The 23610-nt window shown below is 38.9% G+C and overlaps 1 protein-coding gene across 10 annotated transcripts in view; it reads right to left on the reverse strand.

Annotated features, from left to right (window-relative positions):
* The window catches only part of LOC126457936 (tetratricopeptide repeat protein 7B-like), a 29803-nt gene extending 10621 nt beyond the window's left edge, over positions 1 to 19182 (reverse strand). For 2 of the 10 annotated variants that reach the window (XM_050094651.1, XM_050094652.1), the window contains exons 1-2: positions 18726 to 19019; positions 13563 to 13673 (exon numbers count right to left, since the gene is read on the reverse strand). The gene's annotated coding sequence lies outside the window, so the exon portion shown is untranslated. Of the gene's footprint in view, positions 1 to 11752; positions 11934 to 13562; positions 13674 to 18725; positions 19020 to 19050 lie in introns of those variants that run through there. The other 8 variants (XM_050094654.1, XM_050094656.1, XM_050094647.1 and 5 more) reach the window with 7 other exon arrangements.
* Between the last annotated feature and the right edge of the window lie 4428 nt (positions 19183 to 23610).

Consider the following 23610-nt stretch of genomic DNA (forward strand, 5'->3'; position numbering starts at 1 on the left):
AATCCCAATCAACATAACAGAAGACAGTTATAAACGAGACCTGGAGAAAGGGCTATAAAATACACCATAGAGAAATGGAGGTCCAGAACTAACAATTAAATGGCCTTCAGCATATTGCTACAATGGATAAAAAGTAAAACCGCAGTCAGCAACCCGCTTGTCGTTTGCTAAAATGGCTGATAACTCAGATGGTAAACCCAAGTGTGAACGTAAATGGTTAAAAAATGGGCATTCCATCAGGAAATGGCGGACAGTTAAAACTTGGGTGCAAACTACACAAAGTGTTGGGGGAGCACCACTTAGCAAAAGGCAATGGCTAAAAGGGCAGTGCCCAATACGCAACTTAGTTAAAATGACCTCCTCCCAGTGGGAGGGCCGAGAGGTCGTCGTCCAAGCCACCAGGAGAGGCTTAATAATCTGGAACTTATTCCCATGAAGGGAGGACCAATGGCGATGTCAAAGTGACACCATCCCCGACAGATAGCAACACAGAGATCGTCAGAGGGAATATGCTAGTGGGCCAAGGTACAAGGACTGCAGCATTAGCAGCAGTGACAGCAGCCTTGTTTCCTGGCAGACCAACATGACCAGGAACCCACATAAACACCACAGTGGTTCCATCAAGAGTGAGCAAGTGACAGTTTTCCTGGACCCGTTGCACTAAGGGATGAGAGATGTACAGTGCACAGACTTTGAAGGGCGCTGAGTGAGCCTGAGCAGAGGACACAATTGAAAAGTCGGTGTCGCTAGATGTGTTCCGTGGCCTGATACAGGGCGAACAGGTTGGCTGTAAATACTGTGCAGTGTGCTGTAAGCCAATATCGAAAGACATGGGTGCCAATGACAAAGGCACACTCGACTCCATGGTCAGTTCAGGAGCCATCAGCGTACGCAAAGGTACTATCACGAAGTTCCATGTGCAGGTCGTGAAACTGAAGGCGATATATCGAGGCTGGAGTAGTGTCCTTAGGAAGCAAATGTAGGCCAAGGTTAACATGGGCCACTTCATCGGTGGCCATGCATGGCAGGTGAATGGCGTGCATACCTGCTGAAGAGAATAACACATCTGTAGGACAGTGGTAGTTCAGCAGCTTCGACATATAGGCTCTCAACCGGGCTAGTGTAAAAGGCGCCAGTGACCAAACGAATGCCACGATGGTGGATAGTGTAGAGACGGTGTAGAAGGTACAGACATGCAGATGCATAAACAAAGCCCCCATAGTCTACTTTCGAACTGACAAGGGATCAGTACAAACGGAGGAGGGTGGTTCAGTTTGCATCCCAGAAAGTACTGTTGAGGACACGTAGGATATTGAGGGACCATGTACAGCGGGCTGCCAGGTAAGACACGTGGGAGGACCAAGAGAGTTGCCTATCGAGCACGAGCCCCAGGAATTTTGAAGTTTCAACGAACGGAAGAGTAACAGGACAAAAATGTAAAGATGGTGAGAGAGACCATTTGTGCCGTCAGAAATTCGTTCAAACGGTTTTGTCAGTGGAAATACAAAAGTCATTTTCAACGCTCCATGAGTGAAGATGATCGCGACATCGCTGAAGAATCCGCTCAATGAGACAGGCCCATGGAGAACTGCAATACATGGCAAAATTGTCAACGAAAAGGGAGCTGGAGATGCCCGGTGGAAGACAGGCCATTATAAGATTAATGGCAATAGCAAAGAGGATGACACTGAGGACAGAACCCTGAGGCACACTTTTTTCCTGGATAAAGGTATCTGACAATGCAGAGCCCATATGCACCTTGAAAACTCGGTCTTTTAAAAATTCCTCAAGGAAATGGAGAAGGCGGCCACAAAAGCCCCACATGTAAAGAGTACAGAGGATACCAGTTCTCCAGCAGGTGTCATAGATCTTCTCCAAATCGAAAAGCATGGTCACAGTCAGCTTTTTCTGCAGAAAACCATTCTTAAAATGGGTGGACAAAATGATGAGATGATGGTCAACTTCAGAATGGCATGCTCGAAATCCAAGCTGTGCAGTGGTTAGTAAATTGGGAGACTCAAGCCACTATAGCAACCAAGCATGAATCATACGTTCCATCACATTGCAAACATAGCTGGTGAGAGAGATGGGGCGGTACCTAGAAGCAAAGTGTTTGTCCTTACTGGGCTTAGGTCTGGGTATGATGGACATTCACGCCAGCGTCCGGGAAACGTGACCTCTGCCCAGATGTGGTTGTACGTATTAAGAAGAAAGTGCTTGCCCGCAAGAGAAGGTGCTGCAACATCTGAATGTGGACAGGATCTGGCCCTGGTGCGGAGGATCGGGATGAACTGAGAGCGTGATCTAGCTTCCTCATAGTAAAGGCGGCACTGTAGCACTCACAATTCTAGGAAGAGAAGGGTATCGCCTGAGACTCCTCCACTCGTTTCCGATCAAGTAAGGTAGGGTGATAGTGGGAAGAGCTCCAAATATCCGTGAAATGGTGGCCCAACGTGTTGGAGATAGCAATAGGGTCCACGATGACATCATCTGCTACTGTCACACCGGAAATTGGGAAATGAATCTTGGTCCCAGAGAGCCATAGGAGGTTGGCCCACATGACAGAGGAAGAGGTGGAACTGTTAAAAGAACTAGTGAATGAAATCCAGCTAACTTTTTTGCTATCCCAAAGAATGCATGCCTCAGCAAGGGCCTGGGACATAGCGAGGTAAAGAGGAAGTGCAAGGAATGGAACATTCTGCAGCAGTAAGGATAAAATTTGTAAGACATTCCATCTGGTCATCACAACTGGCGAAATCTTGTTCTTCATAGGCCGCTAGCGAGGAGTAGAGCTTCAGCCTTAGTAAGCTGCCATTTGGGTGCACTGGAAAGTGGGGTAGGAGTCAGCAAATGGATGGCACATTGGAAATGGTCGCTCGAGATGTCAGAAAGAATGGACCACTCGAGACAATGTGCAACCTGAGCAGTGCAGAAGGACAGGTCCAAATGGGAATAGGTGTGCAAGGAGTCTGAAAGGAATGTGGGTGCTCCAGTGTTAAGGCAGAAGAGGTTAAGTTGATCAAGAAGGTTAGCCAAGAGGGCACCTCTCCGACAGGTTCTGGGAGAACCCCAAAGGGGATGATGCGTATTAAAGTCACCGAGTGGCAGAAATGGGTGAGGCAGCTGCCCGATAAGCTGGAGGAAGTCTGCCTGGTGACATTGAACGACGGAGGGATATAAATGGCACAAAGGGAAAAAAACCAGGTGAGGAAGGAAAAGGCGAAGAACTCAGGTGTTGGTTGGCAGGAGGGACGTTCGAAGACTTCTCAGGCATACTCCTTCTGTCCTTTCTGGCCCACTGGTTGTGTAGCTGGTGGCTTCTCCCCTTGAAGCAAGAGTCTGATGGCTTGTTGCACAGCTGGACGAGGGGATGGTGATGCTACCTTGACAATGGATGATGTCACAACCTCAGAGCTGAATTTAAGGCCGCATGTCTGCATGGCCGTGTCCTTCATGGAGCGAAATGTAGCAAGAACACAACTATAGGTGCCAGACAGTAGAACGCAGAGTTTGCAACAAGCCAATAATTTGCAAGCAACTGTGTAAGGTACTTTTTCCTTTACCCAGGTCTCTTGGCCAGCCCACTCATCAAGATACATGGAACAATCTTGAGAGGAGGCTGCATGGCCGCCATTGCAGTTGATAAAGAGGGCAGAAGGAGGCGGGCAATTGCCCTCGAGCGCATCACTACCACATGTTACACATTTGGCTAGGTGTCGACAAGAGGTTCTAGTGTGGTTGAAACGAATACATTGGTAGCAGTGCATCGGGTTCGGAATGCACAATCGGACTGTGATAATTTCATAGCCCCCTTTGATCTTGGACGGAAGCACCATTCTATCAAAGGTGAGGGGAAGAGTGTGTGTGGGCACTAAGGAGGAATCTGCCTTTTTCATCACCCGGTGGATGCCAATGACACCCTTATCAGAGAGGTACGACTGGATTTCGGCCTCGGTCAAACCATCGAGTAGCCTAGTGTAAATAACACCACAGGAAGAATTCAAAGTTCTTTGGGCCTCAACATGAACAGGATAGCTGTGGAGAAGTGAGGCAGCAAGCAATTGTTGTGCTTGATATTTGGAAGTAGTCTCCAAAACCAAAGTGCCATTCCATAAAGAAGAGCAGGATTTCACAGGGTCAGTAGCTACATCAACACCTTTCTGAATAAAAAACGGATTTACCATTGTGAAGAACTGATGATCTTCAATATGTGAAACCACAAGGGACAGTGGTGCAGCTGGAGGGCTCTTTGAATCATTAGCCTCATTCAGTTTATGTTTCATAGAAGTTAATTGTGAATATGATTGGCTCATCACAAGAAAATTCCCCGTAATTGCCACCGTCTCTGATGGTACGCTCCATCCAACTGGGGGCCTCCTTCACAAGGGGGCGCACCAGCTTTAGGCGATTGTTCACACCTCCCAAACACCTGACAGAGGGAACAATTGGCAATTGGGGAAGGTAGCAGCTCAGGCAATCACCCCTCCCTGGCCTGGCCTATACTAGGGGGTATGCACTAACCCCACCTGTCGACCCAGGGCTGGGAATTATGTGTTACCCAGTCACCTGTTAGGCATCAGACACAAGGGTTGGCCTTCAGGAGCACAAAGGGAGGAAGAAGAAAAAGAGGAACCACAAATGCCAAAGTGGAGGAAGGATAGGAGAAGGGAAACCTCAGAGTCTGGTTAGGTGCACATCTTTTTGTGAAAGGGTATACATTTGATTTGTTGGTGGTGTCACATCAACCTATGTAATAATGTCTTTCTTGTCCACAATGAACATGTACAGTCTCTTGGACTATGCAAATAGGAGTATGCAAATGAAGGTGAAAGAATAACAGGATGTAGGAAGTTAATCGTAACCTCTTTACTAACATTCAAAACACATCCAAGCCACCAAAGATCTTTGTACAACTGCAACAAATCCTGTGGTATCACTGAGGTAAGAGTCTTGTTGGGTATGTGTTAGATGTTCTTTCTGATGTCTGGTTAATTGGAGAAAAGTATTGCTTGGATTTTCTAATGGCCAATGGATATAACACAATGTAACTATGTGCAAACCACTATTGAGTGAGAGCTTCTTCTTCATTATACTCACTGTTAGTTGTATAATGAAAGTGACAAACTGCAAGGTTCTTGGAACACCATTCAAACAACAGTCTGTTTGACATTATCTGAGAGATGTAGATGCACTACAGACTGGCATAGGCAGCAAGTCTCTTGATGGTACCAGCAATACCATTACAAGGTCTTTCATTGACAGTCAGCATCACATGTCAACTCTTTCAATCCAGAACCATTCAACATGTACTGCACATTTTGTTGGATACTGCAAACACACACACTATGGGTATCGGCTGCACCAGCTAGAACACAGTTCTTGGGTCATAACTGGCAAAATTTGGATAATCCTATTTTTAGTCCTGGAAGAGTATCTTTGAATGATTTATACAGCTCATTCAGACTTTCTAACACCAGTCACTTTTGTTTGTGAACTCTGAAACCATTTTCCTTGACAGAAACAAAATCCTTCTTCCCAGGCAAACAGCAGCTTATACCTTATTGATTGTAGAACTCATGACAGTTCCCGACGTGCTCAGTCAGGACATGTCTCAGGTGATGAGTTGCTAAGATAACACATTCTTTGAGAAACTGAGTAGTAGAATGCAAGACAGAGCTAACCCACACAGAAATGGAACTCAAATATTTTGTGTTTCTTACCAATTCAGAGAGATTCCAAAATATTTCTTTTGTACTGTGGAAGAGTAAAGGTGGGTAATGTTTATTCATATATATGGTATAATGAATATATATTAGTAGCATATGAAAATGTCAATAGCTCATTTTTAACAATTTGTGAATTAGCTTCTTCTAGCATTTTAGCACTGTTTTGGTTTTCTCACAAAATAGTTTTAACCTTCAAATTCAGTTTCAATCCTTTGAAATGCTCCAACTTTTTGAAGACATGTCAATACTAGGATCCTCTCAGTGCTTGTGGTGCTAGAACTGAATTTCTCTTTCAATTGGATTATAATTTCAGATTCCATGGACTGGCTGTTGTGTTATCTTCATCATCATTTCATCATCACTGACATGCAAATCACTGAAGCAGTGTCAGCTAAAAAGACTTGCCCCAGGCGATGAGACTTCCCAACAGGAGGCCCTAGCCACAAGCAAATTTCACACCAGTGTCTCACCAAGAGATACCAAACTGTCATTTAATGTAACTAAAGTAATATTTGGGGTTGCAGATGTGTATGACTCATCTGAGGAGTTGTGAAGTTTTGTGATTCACATCTGTTTCAATGTAGTTGATTTATTAGCCACATGTAGTTAATTTTTCCTACATCTATCACATATTTTGTGATCTGTCATTATGCCACTGATCGTATCAACCATCCACTTTTGCACTTTACATAGACATTTCTTGTATCTGTTTTGTCCATCTACCCTGAAGGGATTAAAGCAACATGTGATCCTCTCAAACTCCATCTTCATCCGGTGGATTTGTCCGGTCACAACACACAACTTTTGCTACAGCTTCCTCTGTACAGTTGGCATCCACATTTCCATTCAAGCTATGAAAGCAAACATTTCACTCACATGATCTCCTATTTTCTCACTTACTCTCAGATAACAGAACTTAATAATATTTGTGTGCCATTGCCATGTTCTTGGTGTACATAATGATGCTTGTTATTGACCTGTTCACTTGGCACACTTACCTGTGATTGTTCAAAATGAAAATGCTTGCAAATTGCTTGTTCACATTTCAAACACACACACACACACACACACACACACACACACACACACACACACACACACACACACACACACACAGAGAGAGAGAGAGAGAGAGAGAGAGAGAGAGAGAGAGAGAGAAAGAGTCATGTGTGTGTGTCCATTGTTGGTGAAGGCCTTAACAGCAGAAAGCTTTACTTGTAAGAGTCTTTTTACGACTCAGCATCTCCACTACATGGTGAGTAGCAACTTTCCTTTTCACAATATTGTTACATTCCAACCTGGATTTTCCATTGTTTGATTTTCAACTTGATAATTTAATATTCTGATTGGTGTAAAATGAAGAAGCAAATATAATTTTTAACCTTTGAAGTTTACACGTTTTGAAATAGAAGGTCATAGGTCAAGATCACTGACCTTAATTGTGTAATTTGTTTGAATATGGCCAAACTGCACAATAACTTGAAGGCTCGTTCCCAGCGATCTCCAAATTACCTGTTTCACAGTGCTATCACCATTATAACAGAAGTTACAGACATTTTTGTGTGCAGTGTTTGTCAAATTTTCTGCACTTTTCAGATCTTCCGGTGGCCATTACTTTTGTCGTACCTATGTTACAATTCTGTAAATTGGCATTTTTCATTCATCATGTGCAATGAACACACCAAATTTGATGAAAACTGAAGATGGCCAGTTTGAAAATTGTACTTTTCTGTGTAGTTTTGACATGAAATGACTCAAATGCATTTTTACAAGTCTAGATACAGCTACAAATTCATGGAGTAGCTTTACAGGAAGTTGTCAATAACAGGGTGGCAGATGTCAAAAAAGCTGCTTTTGCTTCATGTGCACTGCTCATTGAGCATCTTCTCCTTGGATTTTTTCTGGTGGGTGTAATTTTTCTTTCTTTCTTTCTTTCTTTCTTTCTTCCTTCTTCTTCTTTTTTTTTTTTTTTCGTATGCCCATAAAATATCAGTTCTTCATTGTATGAAGGATTATGAGTTTGTACAGTGCCACATACAAAATTTACTTGCACAATACTGTGTATGGTCTACAAGATTAATTTATTTAGTTAGCTGGTTTTTACCTTACAAGGCCATCATTAGGCTTTTACTGATAATTGATATAAAACAAGTTACAATATTTGTAAACAAAGCTGAAAAAGATTTTACTCATCTAGACTGAGGCACAAACACACCATAAATGTCAAATCTTTGATAATACAGCAGTAACGCAATTACAGAAGTAAAAAGTTGAACAGTATATAAATACAGAGAGAGCAAACAAGTGAAAACATCAACACTAAACACAAAGACAATGCCAAAATAACAGATCAGATTAAATTAAATTACCAATTCCAATAAAATAAAATTGTCCACATCTTTCATAGGAAACAAAAACTGAAAATTGTACCCATCCTCTATGCTTCCTCTGCTCCTCCTCCTACTGTCTGTAGGAAGTGATGTACGATACCATACCTAGGACATATACCACAGAGAGAGCAAAAACACTGAAATCCTGCAACTATACTACACGAGGAACATAACAGCACAGCACTTTTTCAACAGAAAAGATAAGACCCAATTACTAGGCAACAGTAAGGTATACAAAATTACTTCCCCTGATTGTGATCAGTTTTATGTTGGTCAATCAGGCACACACACAGCTACAAGGTTGGCTGAACATGAACCCAGCTGGAGGTTGTAGAATAATGACTCCACATTTGTTGAGCATGTAATGAGTGAGGGCCACAGCTACCAGCTCCAGTCCCATGCCACTTAGCAAACAATGGCCAAAATGCAACCTGTTGGGAATCCTCGAAATCAGCAAACATCTGGCCCATGCTCCAGATTTAATATTAGACCAAGCACAGCTCGCTTCCTCTCCTAAACTTCACTTAATCCTCAAAGTTTTCCAAATGCTTCCCACATTGTCTGTTCCTTTCTATTCCTCCATTTTCCCATATTTATTTATTTTATTGTGAATGCTTATGTACTCTACAGATTCAGTTGCTACAATTGTCAATTCTACCTTATACTCTGTTTATGAATCAATTTTCATATGTAATACCACTTGTCAGGTACCACTTTCATTTTATTTGGAATGTTAATTTAATTTAAATTGTTATACTGGTGCTGTTTTTTAGTTAATTGTTTATGTTTATTCTATTTTGGTTACTTTATATTTATTTGCTGTTCAACTTTTCAATAACATTATCACTGTACTGTCAAAAATGACATTTACTGTCAAAAATGACATTTACTATGGGTTCATGCCTCAGTCTAGATGAGTAACATCCTTTCCAATATTACTTACAAATACTTTAACTTATTTGATGATGAGATGAGTTAAAGTCTGATGAAGGTCTTGTAAACCAAAAACTGGTTAACTAAATAAATTAATCCTGTAGAAAATTGTGCTTTTCACTTATTATTACACTGTTTTCCAAAAAAAAAAAGAAGAATAAAGTATCAAAAAGATCTTTAATTTCTTCTATCTAAGCTTTGTTTTTCACCTCCTATTATGTACAATATTTATATATCCATCATATTATGTATTATTAATGGCTGTATCAGATCCACTTGAAAAGGATAGATGTAAAGGCCAAAACTTGTTGTGGACTTAATAGAGTTCTTACTAGAAACTGGAGAGGTTTTTCTTTAATTGAACATACAGTTGTGAACTAAACACCCTCCAAAAATGGAGAAACTGATAATTTAATAATCACTGGTCTCACAACTACATAATTTTAGGGAGTTTCTTGTCCCTGTTTAGCTAAATGCAGATATGCTTCTGCCTGCTCATCTCAGAAAGACAACACAAACACAATCAAAATCCATGTAGTTCAGACTGTGTGGATACGTCGTCTCCTCTTAAATTAAAGCAATAATGTAACATTATATGGAGCATCTGGCAACAGCAACAAATACCAGATTCAACATGAGTAATAAAGTGCAAATACAACAATGAGCAGGATGAGATACAAATGTGATACAGTTAATTGGGAACATATCAAAAATTCTGAAAATCGCACTTCAGTAAATACAGAGATGCTTATATTACTAGTAACCATATTTGGATTTGAGATGTGGACAATGGAAAAATATGGCATGACCTTTTTTTCCCCTCTCTTTAATAGAGAATATGCTACGGACAGTCACTTTTCCACAGCTCCTTACGCAAATGTAACAGGCCAGAGAATAGCTATTACTAGTACAAAATACCCTATATCATGAATCGTGTGGGGGCTTAAAAACAAATGTAGATGAACATTTACCGTAGCCTGGCACGCAGTTTTAAGCTACTGCCTATGTTAAGTGATAAATTGTGACAATTCTTTTAAATGCTGGTTTGCAAATGGGTTTCAAAGTCTTGTGAACTGAAAGAGACACAATTAAAATAGATTTAGTCAAAATAAATCCACAGACAGAGATCAACATACTGCAGAAGAAACAGAATACTTTCTAAACATCATGACAAATGAAAGTCAGAAACATGAACAAATAAGCAGTGAAAAGAATGGACGAGCAAAGGCAAAGACGACCTGTAAAGAAAAGGTGATTGGTTGGTTGGTTGAATTGGGGGAGGGGGCCAAACAGCAAGGTCATCAGTCTCATCGGATTAGGAAAGGGTGGGAAGTTGGATGTACCCTTTCAAACAAACCATCCAGGCCATGCGCTCAGTATAAAAGCGGCCAACGCACGCCAGCGGAATCATTCCGCTGTGAGCTATATCTGCAACAGCATTGAAGCACTGTGCCTCGTCGACGTGTTTATCATCAACGTCACCATCGCATGCCAGTCTACAAACACATAATAAGCCTGGAGAATAAACTTGGCACAAATGGAACTGCACCAAGTGTCATATTGAATGGACCGATTTTTTTCCATGGATGTAGAGTTAATTTCAGTCTTGACGTTGCCACAGGTATTTAGGGAAATCACAGAAAACCTAAATCAGGATGGCGAGACGTGGGTCAGAACCGTTGTCCTCCAGAATGACAGTCCAGTGTGCTGACCACTGCAGTACCTCGCTCAGTAAAAAGAAAGTGACTAGTTAGTGATAGATACTAGTATGTTGTAGAAATAACTAGGGAATTACAAGTTACACAGAAGGCTCTGGAGGGACATTGTCCATTATGTCTTCGGAAATTACAGGCTCTCCATGGATCATAGTGTAAATACATGAATGATGAAATGCACGTCACCATAAGGTAATCTATAATTCTGTAATGCCTACTCATGTGTAGTACTTGGTAGTGTACATCGGCCATCCAAAAAGTTCTGACACTGATTTTTCGCTGGAATAGAAGCAATGCCAATGCAGTAACTAGGGTGGCAGCTTTAACTACCAACCAGAAACAAAAGATGTGCATTCGAACAGTCAGTTGTGAGCAGATAGTGTTAATAGTGGATGTGCAGCCATCATATGTCAATGATGTGTCACAAATCATAACAGAGCAACTTTTCTAAATCCAGACATTCTCCAGATTGTTTTAAAGAAGAGAAACGTGTGCAAAGTTTGTCCTGCACATCTTGACTCCTGAACAACAACAATGTGTGTACTCCTGCCGCAACTTGATTGAAATAAAAAACACAGGTGATTGTTTTCTGGGAAAAAACAATCATTACTGGTAATAAAACTTGGTGTTATCAGTAAGAATCTACTGCAAAATGACAAACTGCAGAAATTTACAACACTTTGATGACATAACCAATATAAAAGCCTTGTGATGTACTAGTTGAACATTGCTCCAGACAAGGTCTTCTCTGACAGTTTCACATGATTGTATGAATGTTCTGTGCATTATACTCAAGTAGGGTGGGGGTGGGGATACTATGTAGAAGGCCCGAAGCTTTAAAAACTACGTTAATCCAGTCTTGAACTTTTGGACTGATGTGGTGTTACCTCAAAACAACAGGGATCAGTGTTATATCCTAGTCTGGCACAGATCTTTAACTTGTCAGAATGGTCCATCACAGCATGTGGTAAGAGCAAAAATATGGTACCTCAGTAAATTCCCCGAAGCTGTGGTTGACTTCTCCTCTATATCCTTGCTGTAGAGGGTACTGGTGCTAGCCTCATACAGCGTTGTGGGATGGCCTCTAGAGTTTGCAAGGTATGGAGAACTAATAGAGTCTGAGTCAGACTATGAGGCATGCCTAGGTGGCTCAGTTGGTAGAACATTATCTGCAAAACACGGGTATCTAGGTTTGATTTCTGTTCTAGCACACAGTATTAACTTGAAACATCACAGTGTATACTTCACTAAAATGCAGAAATTACATCATCTAATAATATTCATATTGCACATATAAAATAATAAAAATTGTTAATGTCTGTGTGTTGCTACATCATCGTTGTTCCTAGCTAGCTTCCACAACAAAATAGTTTTTAAAGAGAGCATTTCTGAACAGAAAACTCTGTAATGTTCAGATTTCCAATACATTAAACCGTGCAAATGGCACTATTGACTACAAGCAGAGTTGCTAATATCCATCGTCCTCATCATAATCATCAGTCATCTGACATCCACCACTGGGTAAAAGCCTCAGCCTCAAACTGCACCATTACTTTTGTGTATCTGCCTTGGCTTATCTAGTGGAATCCAACAATGAACTTGGTCCAGTTCAGCTGCCTGGATTCTTGTCCCATCCACCTTCATATCATTTTCATTACAGTTGTATTTATGTCTTCCATTTCAGTTTGTTACCTCATTTCTTACGAAGCAGAATAATTACAGCACTGTTCCAGTTTTGTGGATTTATATTATTCCATATTTATTCTAAACATGACTGTGTTCTTTACTATTGAATTACTTTGCTTTCAGCTTTAATTATTTCTGCTGAAACACCATCTTCTCCAGATGTCTTCCTTTTCTTCATGCCTTGAACAGCTTTTTACAGCTTATCTGACATTACTTCCAGAACGTTATTATTTTCATTATTAATTTATCTGTGTTACTGATTCGCCTCTTGAATTGGACAGACATTTAAACGAATCTTCGAAAAGTTGCACAATTTTCTCTCTGTTGTTAGTTAGTGCACTATTTGCCAGTCAGGTCATGAAATGTGATGTATGCGCAACCTAAGTTTAAGACCGGTGTTCCTTCTCTTCTTTCTTCCCTGCTGAATTATAAATAAGTGTGTCTTCCAGTATGTCACAAAATGAATACTGTAAAATTATAAACTTGTTACTTTCCTGTACATAAGCATTGATATTGGGAAGCTATTCACTGCACAGAAAATAAGTTAAGCAGTGCAAAGGCAGACACATAACCAAAAGAAAAGTAATGTAATCCATTTACCAAACTGCTATGTTGTTTTAATTAGTGTATGTTGTGACTAAATAACCAAAGGTCACTGTTCCCACAAGTGGCTGTGAACTGTGCATCTTCGAAAAGTTGCACAATTTTCTCTCTGTTGTTAGTTAGTGCACTATTTGCCAGTCAGGTCATGAAATGTGATGTATGCGCAACCTAAGTTTAAGACCGGTGTTCCTTCTCTTCTTTCTTCCCTGCTGAATTATAAATAAGTGTGTCTTCCAGTATGTCACAAAATGAATACTGTAAAATTATAAACTTGTTACTTTCCTGTACATAAGCATTGATATTGGGAAGCTATTCACTGCACAGAAAATAAGTTAAGCAGTGCAAAGGCAGACACATAACCAAAAGAAAAGTAATGTAATCCATTTACCAAACTGCTATGTTGTTTTAATTAGTGTATGTTGTGACTAAATAACCAAAGGTCACTGTTCCCACAAGTGGCTGTGAACTGTGCATATGTAACTAATATTAGCAGCAGCTAGATCACTTACATCTCAACTATCATGTTATTCAATCTTTTTAAATCTTACAGATGCTTGTTCCCCATATATGCTCCAAATATGCCAGACATCATCTTTAGAAGTCAACAGATCATGAATTACCTGAAAGATTAACAAGTGATGTACATTGTTGTGCAAAATGGAATTAGTAATCATGTGGACATATAATTCATGGCAGCATCTGGTTATTACATAATGCATATCACTCAATATTAAGATATATGAATAAGAGCAAACAAAAAGGAGGAAGCATTGGTGATGTATTGGGCAGTTACAAATTTGTGTGCATGGCATAACAAGCACACCTGGTTGTCAGAAGGTGATAAGGAGATCCCTGGTGCTTTTGAAACTCAGGAAGGTTTGCCGAAGATGCAACTCTGGAACTTGCTGTAGCCAGCAACTCACACAGCTAGACTACTGACTTGTTCCCACAGCTGACAGTGCCACATATGCACAGCCAGCAGTGAGCACATCACGATGAGTCTGAGACATGCCCTCCTCCTCCTCCTCATCATGGACTTGTATTCAGTCTACATGCTTCTACCATATATGCCGGCTACCCTGCTGTTGACAACCTATGCTGTCAGCTTGGACTATATTCATGTTTGACTCCGGCTGGATTTCTCACAGCAGTCTGATGAACCTTGGCTTTATTCACAGGCTTGCAGTTTTTCTGTGATCATTCTTTGCATAAACACAGCAAGCCAGAAGTTTCTGTTGTGTGCCAAACCCTCAACCTGTACAGAACTTGCAACTAGTGGTTGTGTTCAAATAAAGGGAACAGAAGAAGCACCATTCCAACAGTGGCAATAAGGTTCTACACATACAGGGTGTCGTATGATGGATCCTGGGTTCCTAGCATTCAAGAAACCTCTGGAGAAGGTTGAGCTTATGGCTGCTCTACAGCGAGGTTATCAGCGGCCTCAGGAGAAATGATCAACAACAGATGAAACTGCAGGCAGAACAACAATAACAACAACAGCAACTCACTGCTTTGATACAGCAACAGGTAACAGCATGTCTAGCATCGAACTCAGTAGAGTTGGCTGTGTTTTCATTCCCATTTTTCCAAGATGTAAGGATAATTGGATGTATACATCTGAAGGCTACACCACTAATTCACAGCATCTAAAGTTAATGATTCAGAAATTCAAAAGTCTCTCTTTTGGTCAATTCCTCTCAAAACATTTTGTATTTAGCTCTTCAGCTCCATCCATTAGACAATAGGGACAGATTGTCATTTTCTAGAATGCGCGAGATTTTGTCAGCTTACTATAGTTGCAAGGCCCATACAGGGTTTACTAGGCTTCAATTTTTTCAGTGTCAGAGATCACTTTCCAAATTGTACCAGGAATAGATCACAGAACTAAACGGCCCAAGTCGGAAGTGTAACTTTGTCAGTACACATGAGACATGTAAAAAAATCTTACACAGACACTCTCATCCAGCACTGAGTAACATTATTCAATATAGGTTAGCATGCAGGTTTTAAAAAGTTCTGAGCCTTCTTTAGAAGTCCTCAGCATTACAAGTTTTTGAATTTACACAGAGAAATGAACATTTTTGGCAAAAACATTCTGCAGTTTCCTCTTTAAACTCAGCAGAGACTGACAAACAAGCAGTTCACTCACAAGAGTGTAGCCAGAAGTATGTGTTGTTACCAGTCAATAATACTGTTCCCAACAAGACACATGGCAGCATACACAACCAATGTTCCAGTGATATGATTCCAAGTCAGTGTCATACTCTTTTAATTCTAGCTCTCTTCCTACATTACCCTACTGCAAATGGTAGTTGCTGCTCAACCCAGATTCTTTTGAGCGTCACCCTCACTATCAATGCCCATGTGTGATGAACACCACTCTCAAAATCAATGTCCCATGTGTGATGAACACCACTCTCAAAACCAATGTCCCATGTGTGATGAACAGTGGTTTCAGTGTTGGAAATACACCATACAAGTAGCATTTGATTCTTCTTTCCTCTGTAGAATAACTGCAAGTGACAAGGAGCATGATGCAGTAAATAAAATCAGAACCATTTTAAAACCCGAGACAACCAAGACAACCATCAAAAGTAAGTTGCTAATTGAACTGAAAATTTTCCAGAAACTGATAGCATTTCAAGATGGTACAGAGGCTTTAGCTTCGCTTATAGACTCTAATAAATAAATCAAGTTGGGTTTGCAAATCTTAAGGTCATTTACCCCTTATTCTGTATGAGGACATTAAAAACAAATTAAGTAGCCTCCAACAACCTTAAGTGATGACAGCTACCTTGTCTAGTTCATGGGAGTTCCCTTCATTAGTTGTACACAAACTGAACAGCTCACTAACTGTGTGAAGACTTTAAGACAATTCCCAAGTTGTGGTGAACAGCTTAATTCCACACATCCAAGGCCTCTACTCAAAACTGAAATTTGGTAAATAAATCTTTCAGAGGCTTACTTGCAACCACATTTGAATCCAGGCTCCAAATGAGTGATCATTTTCAAAACCCCCTCTATCAATAGCGGCGGCTCCCTTTCAGCATTTCTAGTGCACCTGCCATATTTCAAAGGTACTTGAAACAGTTGATCTGAGAGATTCTGTATGTCATGCTGTAACTATCTTTACAATGTAATCAACACAGGTTTTAGCAACCATGAGCATCTCAAAAACCTACACTCACTTTTTCTGCCTTACAGAAAGCTGGCCCCTGAATTGCTATCCCTAAAAGTGTCTTTTTATTTATTTATTTTTTTCCCCAATATTCAGGCAAGAACCTGGGTTTCAATACGAAGAAAATGGGATACTTGCTACCAAACATAACATATAGGCCACTGACATCAAGTCCCCACATTGGAACTTTAAAGAACTACAGTCTTTCACAGATTGCGCAACACCTTAACACACTCCAAAAGAAGGGGACCATTTGGTCATCCACAAGTGGCAATCCAGTCCACACTCTTAAACAAGCCTTGCAAAAGGCAACTTGTTGGATGCCCAACTGTTCCAACGAACACTTGATTCTTGTCACAGATGGTTCCCAGCATGTTATTGGCTACAGCCTTTCACACTAGGAAGCAGAATCAGACCACCCAATACCTTTCAGTTCCAAAATGTTTAATAAGGCTCAACAAAACTACGACCAGATCAAGAATGAGGCATTTGCAATCATCCATGCACTGCACAAATTTCACATGTACTTCTATGGCATGAAATTCCAGCTAAAGACTAATAACAAGACTTTGTTCGCTTTATTTGATCATTGCTCATTGTTTCTTGGCAACACAGTATAATGCATACAGCAGTGAACCCTGCGTATCAATACTCCATTACATACAAATCAACAAGCCAGCATATGAATGTGGACGCTTTTTCCTGGCTAGTCCTGATGCAGAATTTGACAAACATGAGATCATGTGCTTCCAAAATGATGCATAAGCACTTTTCCTTCTAATTAATTTTCCAACCATGGCGTCCACCACTGTGACAGAACTGTGAAATGACCTCATGTTGCACCATGCTTTTAAGTGGATGAAGTCATGTTGGCTGGACAACTTGCGTGCATCATCGGGCCCAACAATTTGATGCTACGTTTCTTTCAAACCTACTTGCTTATGAGAATGAGTCACCCACAGTGTTGATCCCACCCTTACTCCCCATTAGGGTTCTCGCCCTGCTTCATGTGTCATTAGGACTTCATTTGGACAAACACCTTGGTTCGCCACTCGCTTATTGGTAAGCTATTCATCAAAGACATTGAAGAGCTTGCGTGTCCATGTTCCAGGTAAAACCCCCAGCTGGAATCACTTCCAAATGTTTTGTCATCCTTGCTGCTCACTGACACCAATTTCACATAGACTTTGGGAGTCCTTTTCTCAACCTGACCTTTTCTCTACCTATGTGGCCAATCGTCATGGACTCTAGCTCATAGTTTTATACTGATTCTTGTTGTTAAGACCTTCAAACAAATTAAAAACTTGAAAATATCAAGCCACACTTTGTAGGTAACAGTCTTCATCAGGGTTGTAAATGTAAGTATGAAATGAGAAAAATGTACATGCATAAAAAAAAGATATTCATGAAATATTCATTAACTTTGACAGATTACAACCAAACTGTTGCCTTATAATCTAACCCAGATCTCAGGTTATGCTACAGAATATTTGAGTGCAAGAGTTGTAAATTAACTACAGAATGTGCAAAATTTGTAAAAAAAAAAAAAAAAAATCCATAACAAATTCATTGACTTTGATAAGTTACAACCAAACTGCGCCATACAATCTACAGGCTACAGATCTGTCGGTCACCACTACATATGTTAAAATAGTAGGTTTTTAGTCACAACACATTTGTTAGCTTCATCAAATCATAAGTATCACATTTCCACATCCCTAGACCAAATGTTATGCTACAGCTTATGATGTAAACACAACTTTCACTTTTAAAAAAGTGCGAATGATAATGTCATTGATCAACGGTGAATGACAAACCACGATCTTCTGTACACTTGCCACCTCCACTAGCCCTCTACAGGCCTAGTTAACATCATAATCGAATAACCAGTCATACAAACTAAACGAATTCTTGTGAACTAAATGAACGAACGCTAGCTACAATTCAAAGGTGCAAATGAAATAAACGAAGACGTCATCTATACAGCACCAAGTATAACACCGCTGGCTCCTGGTGTGCACTATATCAACCAAAAAATATCAACGAAACCCAGTCAACTCTACGCCCTCTATGCAACAAAAGCAGGGAACCTAGGTTCGGATCAAAGTGTGCCACAATTTAGATTAGTCACGATATATTCAAGAGTTCATTAATCTATGCCGAGTGTAGTTTGATAGGTAAGTATCAGCATTCAAATTCAAAGGTCTGTGATTCAAATAAGAAGTCGGCAGCAGAATGACTTATGTGTCCGGCTGGTTCTCTACGCCAAAAGTATTTGCAGTTGGTTGGTTACGTCATTTCGAATGTTGGAGGCCGCGCCTACTACAGCACCAACCTTCATGACATCTACACAATAATTAATGAGGCTCATTTTCAAGTCGTTCTCATATATTCCTGTTCTACTGTAAAGGGAAATGACATATATTTTAAAGTCAGACAACAGAGTATCCGATTTCCATAGGTTTATCACTATGTAATAAATGTAAAAACTTACTAACGCTGTTCGCTGCTCATTAGACAACTGCTTATTATCACATTACTTTAAAACTGTATGCTCGCCGAACATATTCATTCATCCTGCTCATTCTAATCAACGAAACAAAAGATTCTTCGTAATATAGCATTCTTGAAAACATTCAAACAATTACGAACTGAAGATCATAAACCAAACAACATGCTGTTCATTTCTAGAGCAAAATCAGCCACCATCTACAATCAACAACTATAAATAATTATGATGACATCTGTGGCGATGCCGGCGGGAAAGTGCTAATCTCACAAACAGTTTACTTCCGTTTCCCATGAAGCAATGTAATCACCTGCAAACCAATAATTTTCAGTCATGATATTTTGCTACGCCATTTTCACTAATTATTTGCAAACAACACTCTTCAAATCCAAACACAACAAAACGCATAATACAACTGTCACTTTCCGCTACTCAAAGATTATCTGAGTACAGATATTTCAATTTATTTAACATAGACAGCTTTTGTATCTCTCTGGTAGCTGAAAATTACCATTGACAGAACAACTGTCAACAGGGCAGTGTCTCGTGCCAATAAAACACTTGGTTGCGCCATAAACATCCATGGAGTGAGTAATCGGATACGTAGAACGAGAGTTTTGTCTGTTGCAACTCGAATCACGTGATTTTGGCACAGCGCATTTTAGCCCGTATTGCGCTTAGCGATTTTGCATGTTATTACTTCGCTGCTACAGGTAGACCACCTTCAGAAGTACTGAGAAACTTTGTATTCGTGTTTTAAAGACATCTCAACAATATGATACCAGGACCTGAATTTGGCTTACTTATTCTTACTTGAGAACTTGAACTGAAGTGATATTCTGACGAGTTAATGAACTTTAATTATTGGAGACATTATTGTTGGACTTAACCTTCATGAAAGTGAACCGTTACAACGAATAATGGACATTGTAAATGTAAATTAATGCAGATGAATAGGAAAAATAATCCAGTAATGTCTGAATACTCCATTAGTAGTGTAGCGCTTGACACAGTCACGTCGATTAAATATTTGGGTGTAATATTGCAGAGCGATATGAAGTGGGAGAAGCATGTAATGGCAGTTGTGGGGAAGGCGGATAGTCGTCTTCGGTTCATTGGTATAATTTTGGGAAGATGTGGTTCATCTGTAAAGGAGACCGCTTATAAAACACTAATACGACCTATTCTTGAGTACTGCTCGAGCGTTTGGGATGTCGGATTGAGGGAGGACATAGAAGCAATTCAGAGACGGGCTGCTAGGTTTGTTACTGTTAGGTTTGATCACCATGCGAGTGTTACGGAAATGCTTCAGGAACTCGGGTGGGAGTCTCTAGAGGACAGGAGGCGTTCTTTTCGTGAATCGCTACTGAGGAAATTTAGAGAACGAGCATTTGAGGCTGACTGCAGTACAATTTTACTGCCGCTAACTTACATTTCGCGGAAAGACCACAAAGATAAGCTAAGAAAGATTAGGGCTCGTACAGAGGCGTATAGGCAGTCATTTTTCCCTCGTTCTGTTTGGGAGTGGAACAGGGAGAGAAGATGCTAGTTGTGGTACGAGGTACCCTCCGCCATGCACCATATGGTGGATTTCGGAGTATGTATGTAGATGTAGATATAGTATCGAAGACTGCAATGCTTGATTAGGCTTGTGGTGGAAACATTAATACGACCACATGAAGATAATACAAATATGCCGATTGTAAAAGTTGTCGTAGTTGTCACGATCACCGAACTGAAAAGAATCGTAATTGATCTGATCCAACGGTGTGCGTATGGTGAGATGATTATAAACTAACTGCTAAGAAGGAACGATAAAAATTGTTCGTCAGTAATGGAAGTCTCACGTGTTGGTTCCATCATTAACTGAACTGTGTGATAGTTGACGATCAAAATTAATTAACTGTGAACATTTTAATTGAATGAGTGACTTGATGAACATTGAGCATTGAATGGAGTGTTTTGCTGAAATAATATTACGACATATGAAAGCAAGACAGCATTATAGATTATCTCAGGATTTCCGTCGTTCCGTAGTGAACAATTATGCCTAGTAACATAACAACAACTACTGATACTGAACCGCAAATGAATTTTTCCTCGCTTCAGTGGTGTGAAACGATGCCGGTGATGAATGATTCACTCAATACTGCAATAACTGACTAACTGGGCATAGCAAATCATCATAAAACCTTAAAAGACAATTAAAATCAGCAATTTACATCGCTGAGAAGACTGTGCGGACGCGCAATTGGACTTTCATACATTATGCAAGGAGCAAATTCCTTTAGGGATTTTCAGGTGCTGTTCCACGTTATCCGATGGGGACCACCATCACTGCGCATCGCGTCTCTATTAAACCAAACGAGATATAGCAGTAAAAAGGGGACGTCACAAATTCCAGATCATGCAATTCATTATTTCTGTTTTTAAGTTTTTCATTCTTTTATATTCCAGTTTCATCAGTTCCCTTTCAACTAACTGAAAATCCCAGTCAGCAATTAATTTAGAATATCTATCTTGCAAAATTATCTCAAAATCATTATTAAGCTCCATATAATTTTTTTCACCATATCTAGTATATAAATACTCATATTCAGTAATATTTTATAAAACATTTATCTCTAACTTACTTAATTTTTTAGTCCCTTTCGAGACACTTCCGCTGTGGAGTTTTTTGATTTGAGTCTCCATTCATATAGAAAAGTATTTTAGTTTTTTTAAAAAAAATTTTAATATCCAAATGATAATGTGACTATTTTCTTTTCCAAATTTTCTTGTCATCATGAGGACTCAACGCTTTCTTGTTTATTTCAACTGTAAAAACTTCATGTTTTTCATTGCGAAACATATAAATTTTTCTATACTGTTCTCTATTACCAAACAAAACATCTTTATAATCTTCCAAACTTCTTCTATTCTAAATAATACATTTAGTTACTCTGTTTTATCAGAAAAATTTATAAGCATACATGTTTTCTCTCAAACCACAAAATTCTTTCATTATTTTTCACTCCATTCATCTTTCTTCATCCTAGAAATTTCTTTATTTGTGCAACACCATAAATATTATTTTTAAGATAATCACTTGCGTCATCGTTTTCATGTCTTCACAAAAATATTTAATTTGTATATTGTAAGTGTAACTGCCTGTATCTAAATAACATAACTCAATATTTTTTCTGTATTTCGATATCATTTTTCTACAGTGACCATCATACATTAGTTCTTTAGATAAATCAAGTATACTCATACCAACCTAGATTGGTGTATTGAATACAATTTTTGTTTTATTCATTTGAATAGCAATAAGATTTTCATTAACTATAGTTCTCACTAGGGTTTGGTCTAGCTGTAAGTTTATCTCACTTATCACCATCTGACACTAATTCTCCATCCCCTCTGTTTCTTATGTTTTCCTTCCTTTTTCTCAACAGTGAATTATTCACTGATTTATAGAAACCTCTTTCAAAATCATTTTTGGCTTTAGTTCTGGCATCTGTATTTAAATCTATACATTTCTTCAATCAATCTGAATGATTTAATTTTGAGATTCTATATATTTTTGTTATTTTTATTTCAAGACACAGATACTGTTTAAGATTTCTATATTGAACTACATTATCACCTTTGTCATTCAGAGTAGACGAGAACTTCCTTACTTTAGTTTCTGGTAGTAATTTCTAGGAGGTAATGGTCTTTATTCAAATCATATAGATCTCTTGGATATTTTTAACCTACTTTAAAAATATATAGAATTTCAGCAATATCTGATATCTCACTTACATTAGTACAATCAAAATTACTTGGTTCATTTTTCAAATCCACCATATGGTGATTATTGACATATATGACAACCATACAAATTATTCACTTCTATATATGCTAAATAATTTCATACCATTTTAACATCATAATCTTCCATATATTTATTTGTTCCTTTAATGTATATTTTACAACACTGTGATTTACCTCCTCCTATTCCCATCCAACCATTACAATCACATCACAATCATGTAAGAAATCAAAGAATTGTTTAGTCATTTTCAACATTGAATGCCAAGATAAACCACATTCTGTAAACTACCAAGATGGTTCAAGATTACATAATTTTATACAAGATTTTCTAAATTTTTCAAACACATCATCCAATAGTAAGACATCAGTTTTAAGATACAGATCATGATATTCGCCAAGATTTTTGATATTAACTGTTTCCCAAACTAAATTTGCATGTTTGTAATCTTCATCACTTATTACAGCCATTTAGTTTACTGTAAAATTCTACCTTTAATGGTAATTGTGTCTCATCTAATTTTTTTTAAGAATCCATTTAATCATATGGTTATATAGACAATTTATGATTACAAGACTGAATAACTCATCGGAGAAAAACTTTTTAATACTTTTCATTTGACAGTTTTTCAAAATTTGATGAAAGTTTCTTGTTTTTTAAACACATCACAAGAAAATGGAAATAGTTCTTTCAATGGTTTAGTTTAATTGTTTTGAAAAATTTGTATCAATGCCTCCAAATTTATAATAAGGTAATTGTTTCCAAACATGTCTGCCTCACATTGCATGATATCTACTAATAAACGTAACTAGATCAGCTTTACTTAATTCACTATATCCCCAGAAATAATTTCTTTTACAATAATCACGAAATTGAACAACTGTAACTTTCTTCATTTTTCCTTTCCATGTACAGAAAATAAAATTCATTAGATTTAAAAAAAAAAACTTTCAAAATTTCAACTAGTCAGCATACTTATTTAATAGATATTCCAATATTAAGTATGAGATAATTCTCTTTTCTTATCTTTCACATATTCCAAAGTACATCTATACACAATTTTATTACGTTTGT

Source organism: Schistocerca serialis, chromosome 2 (assembly GCF_023864345.2).
Source record: "Schistocerca serialis cubense isolate TAMUIC-IGC-003099 chromosome 2, iqSchSeri2.2, whole genome shotgun sequence".
In the NCBI taxonomy this organism is placed as follows: Eukaryota; Metazoa; Arthropoda; class Insecta; order Orthoptera; family Acrididae; genus Schistocerca; species Schistocerca serialis.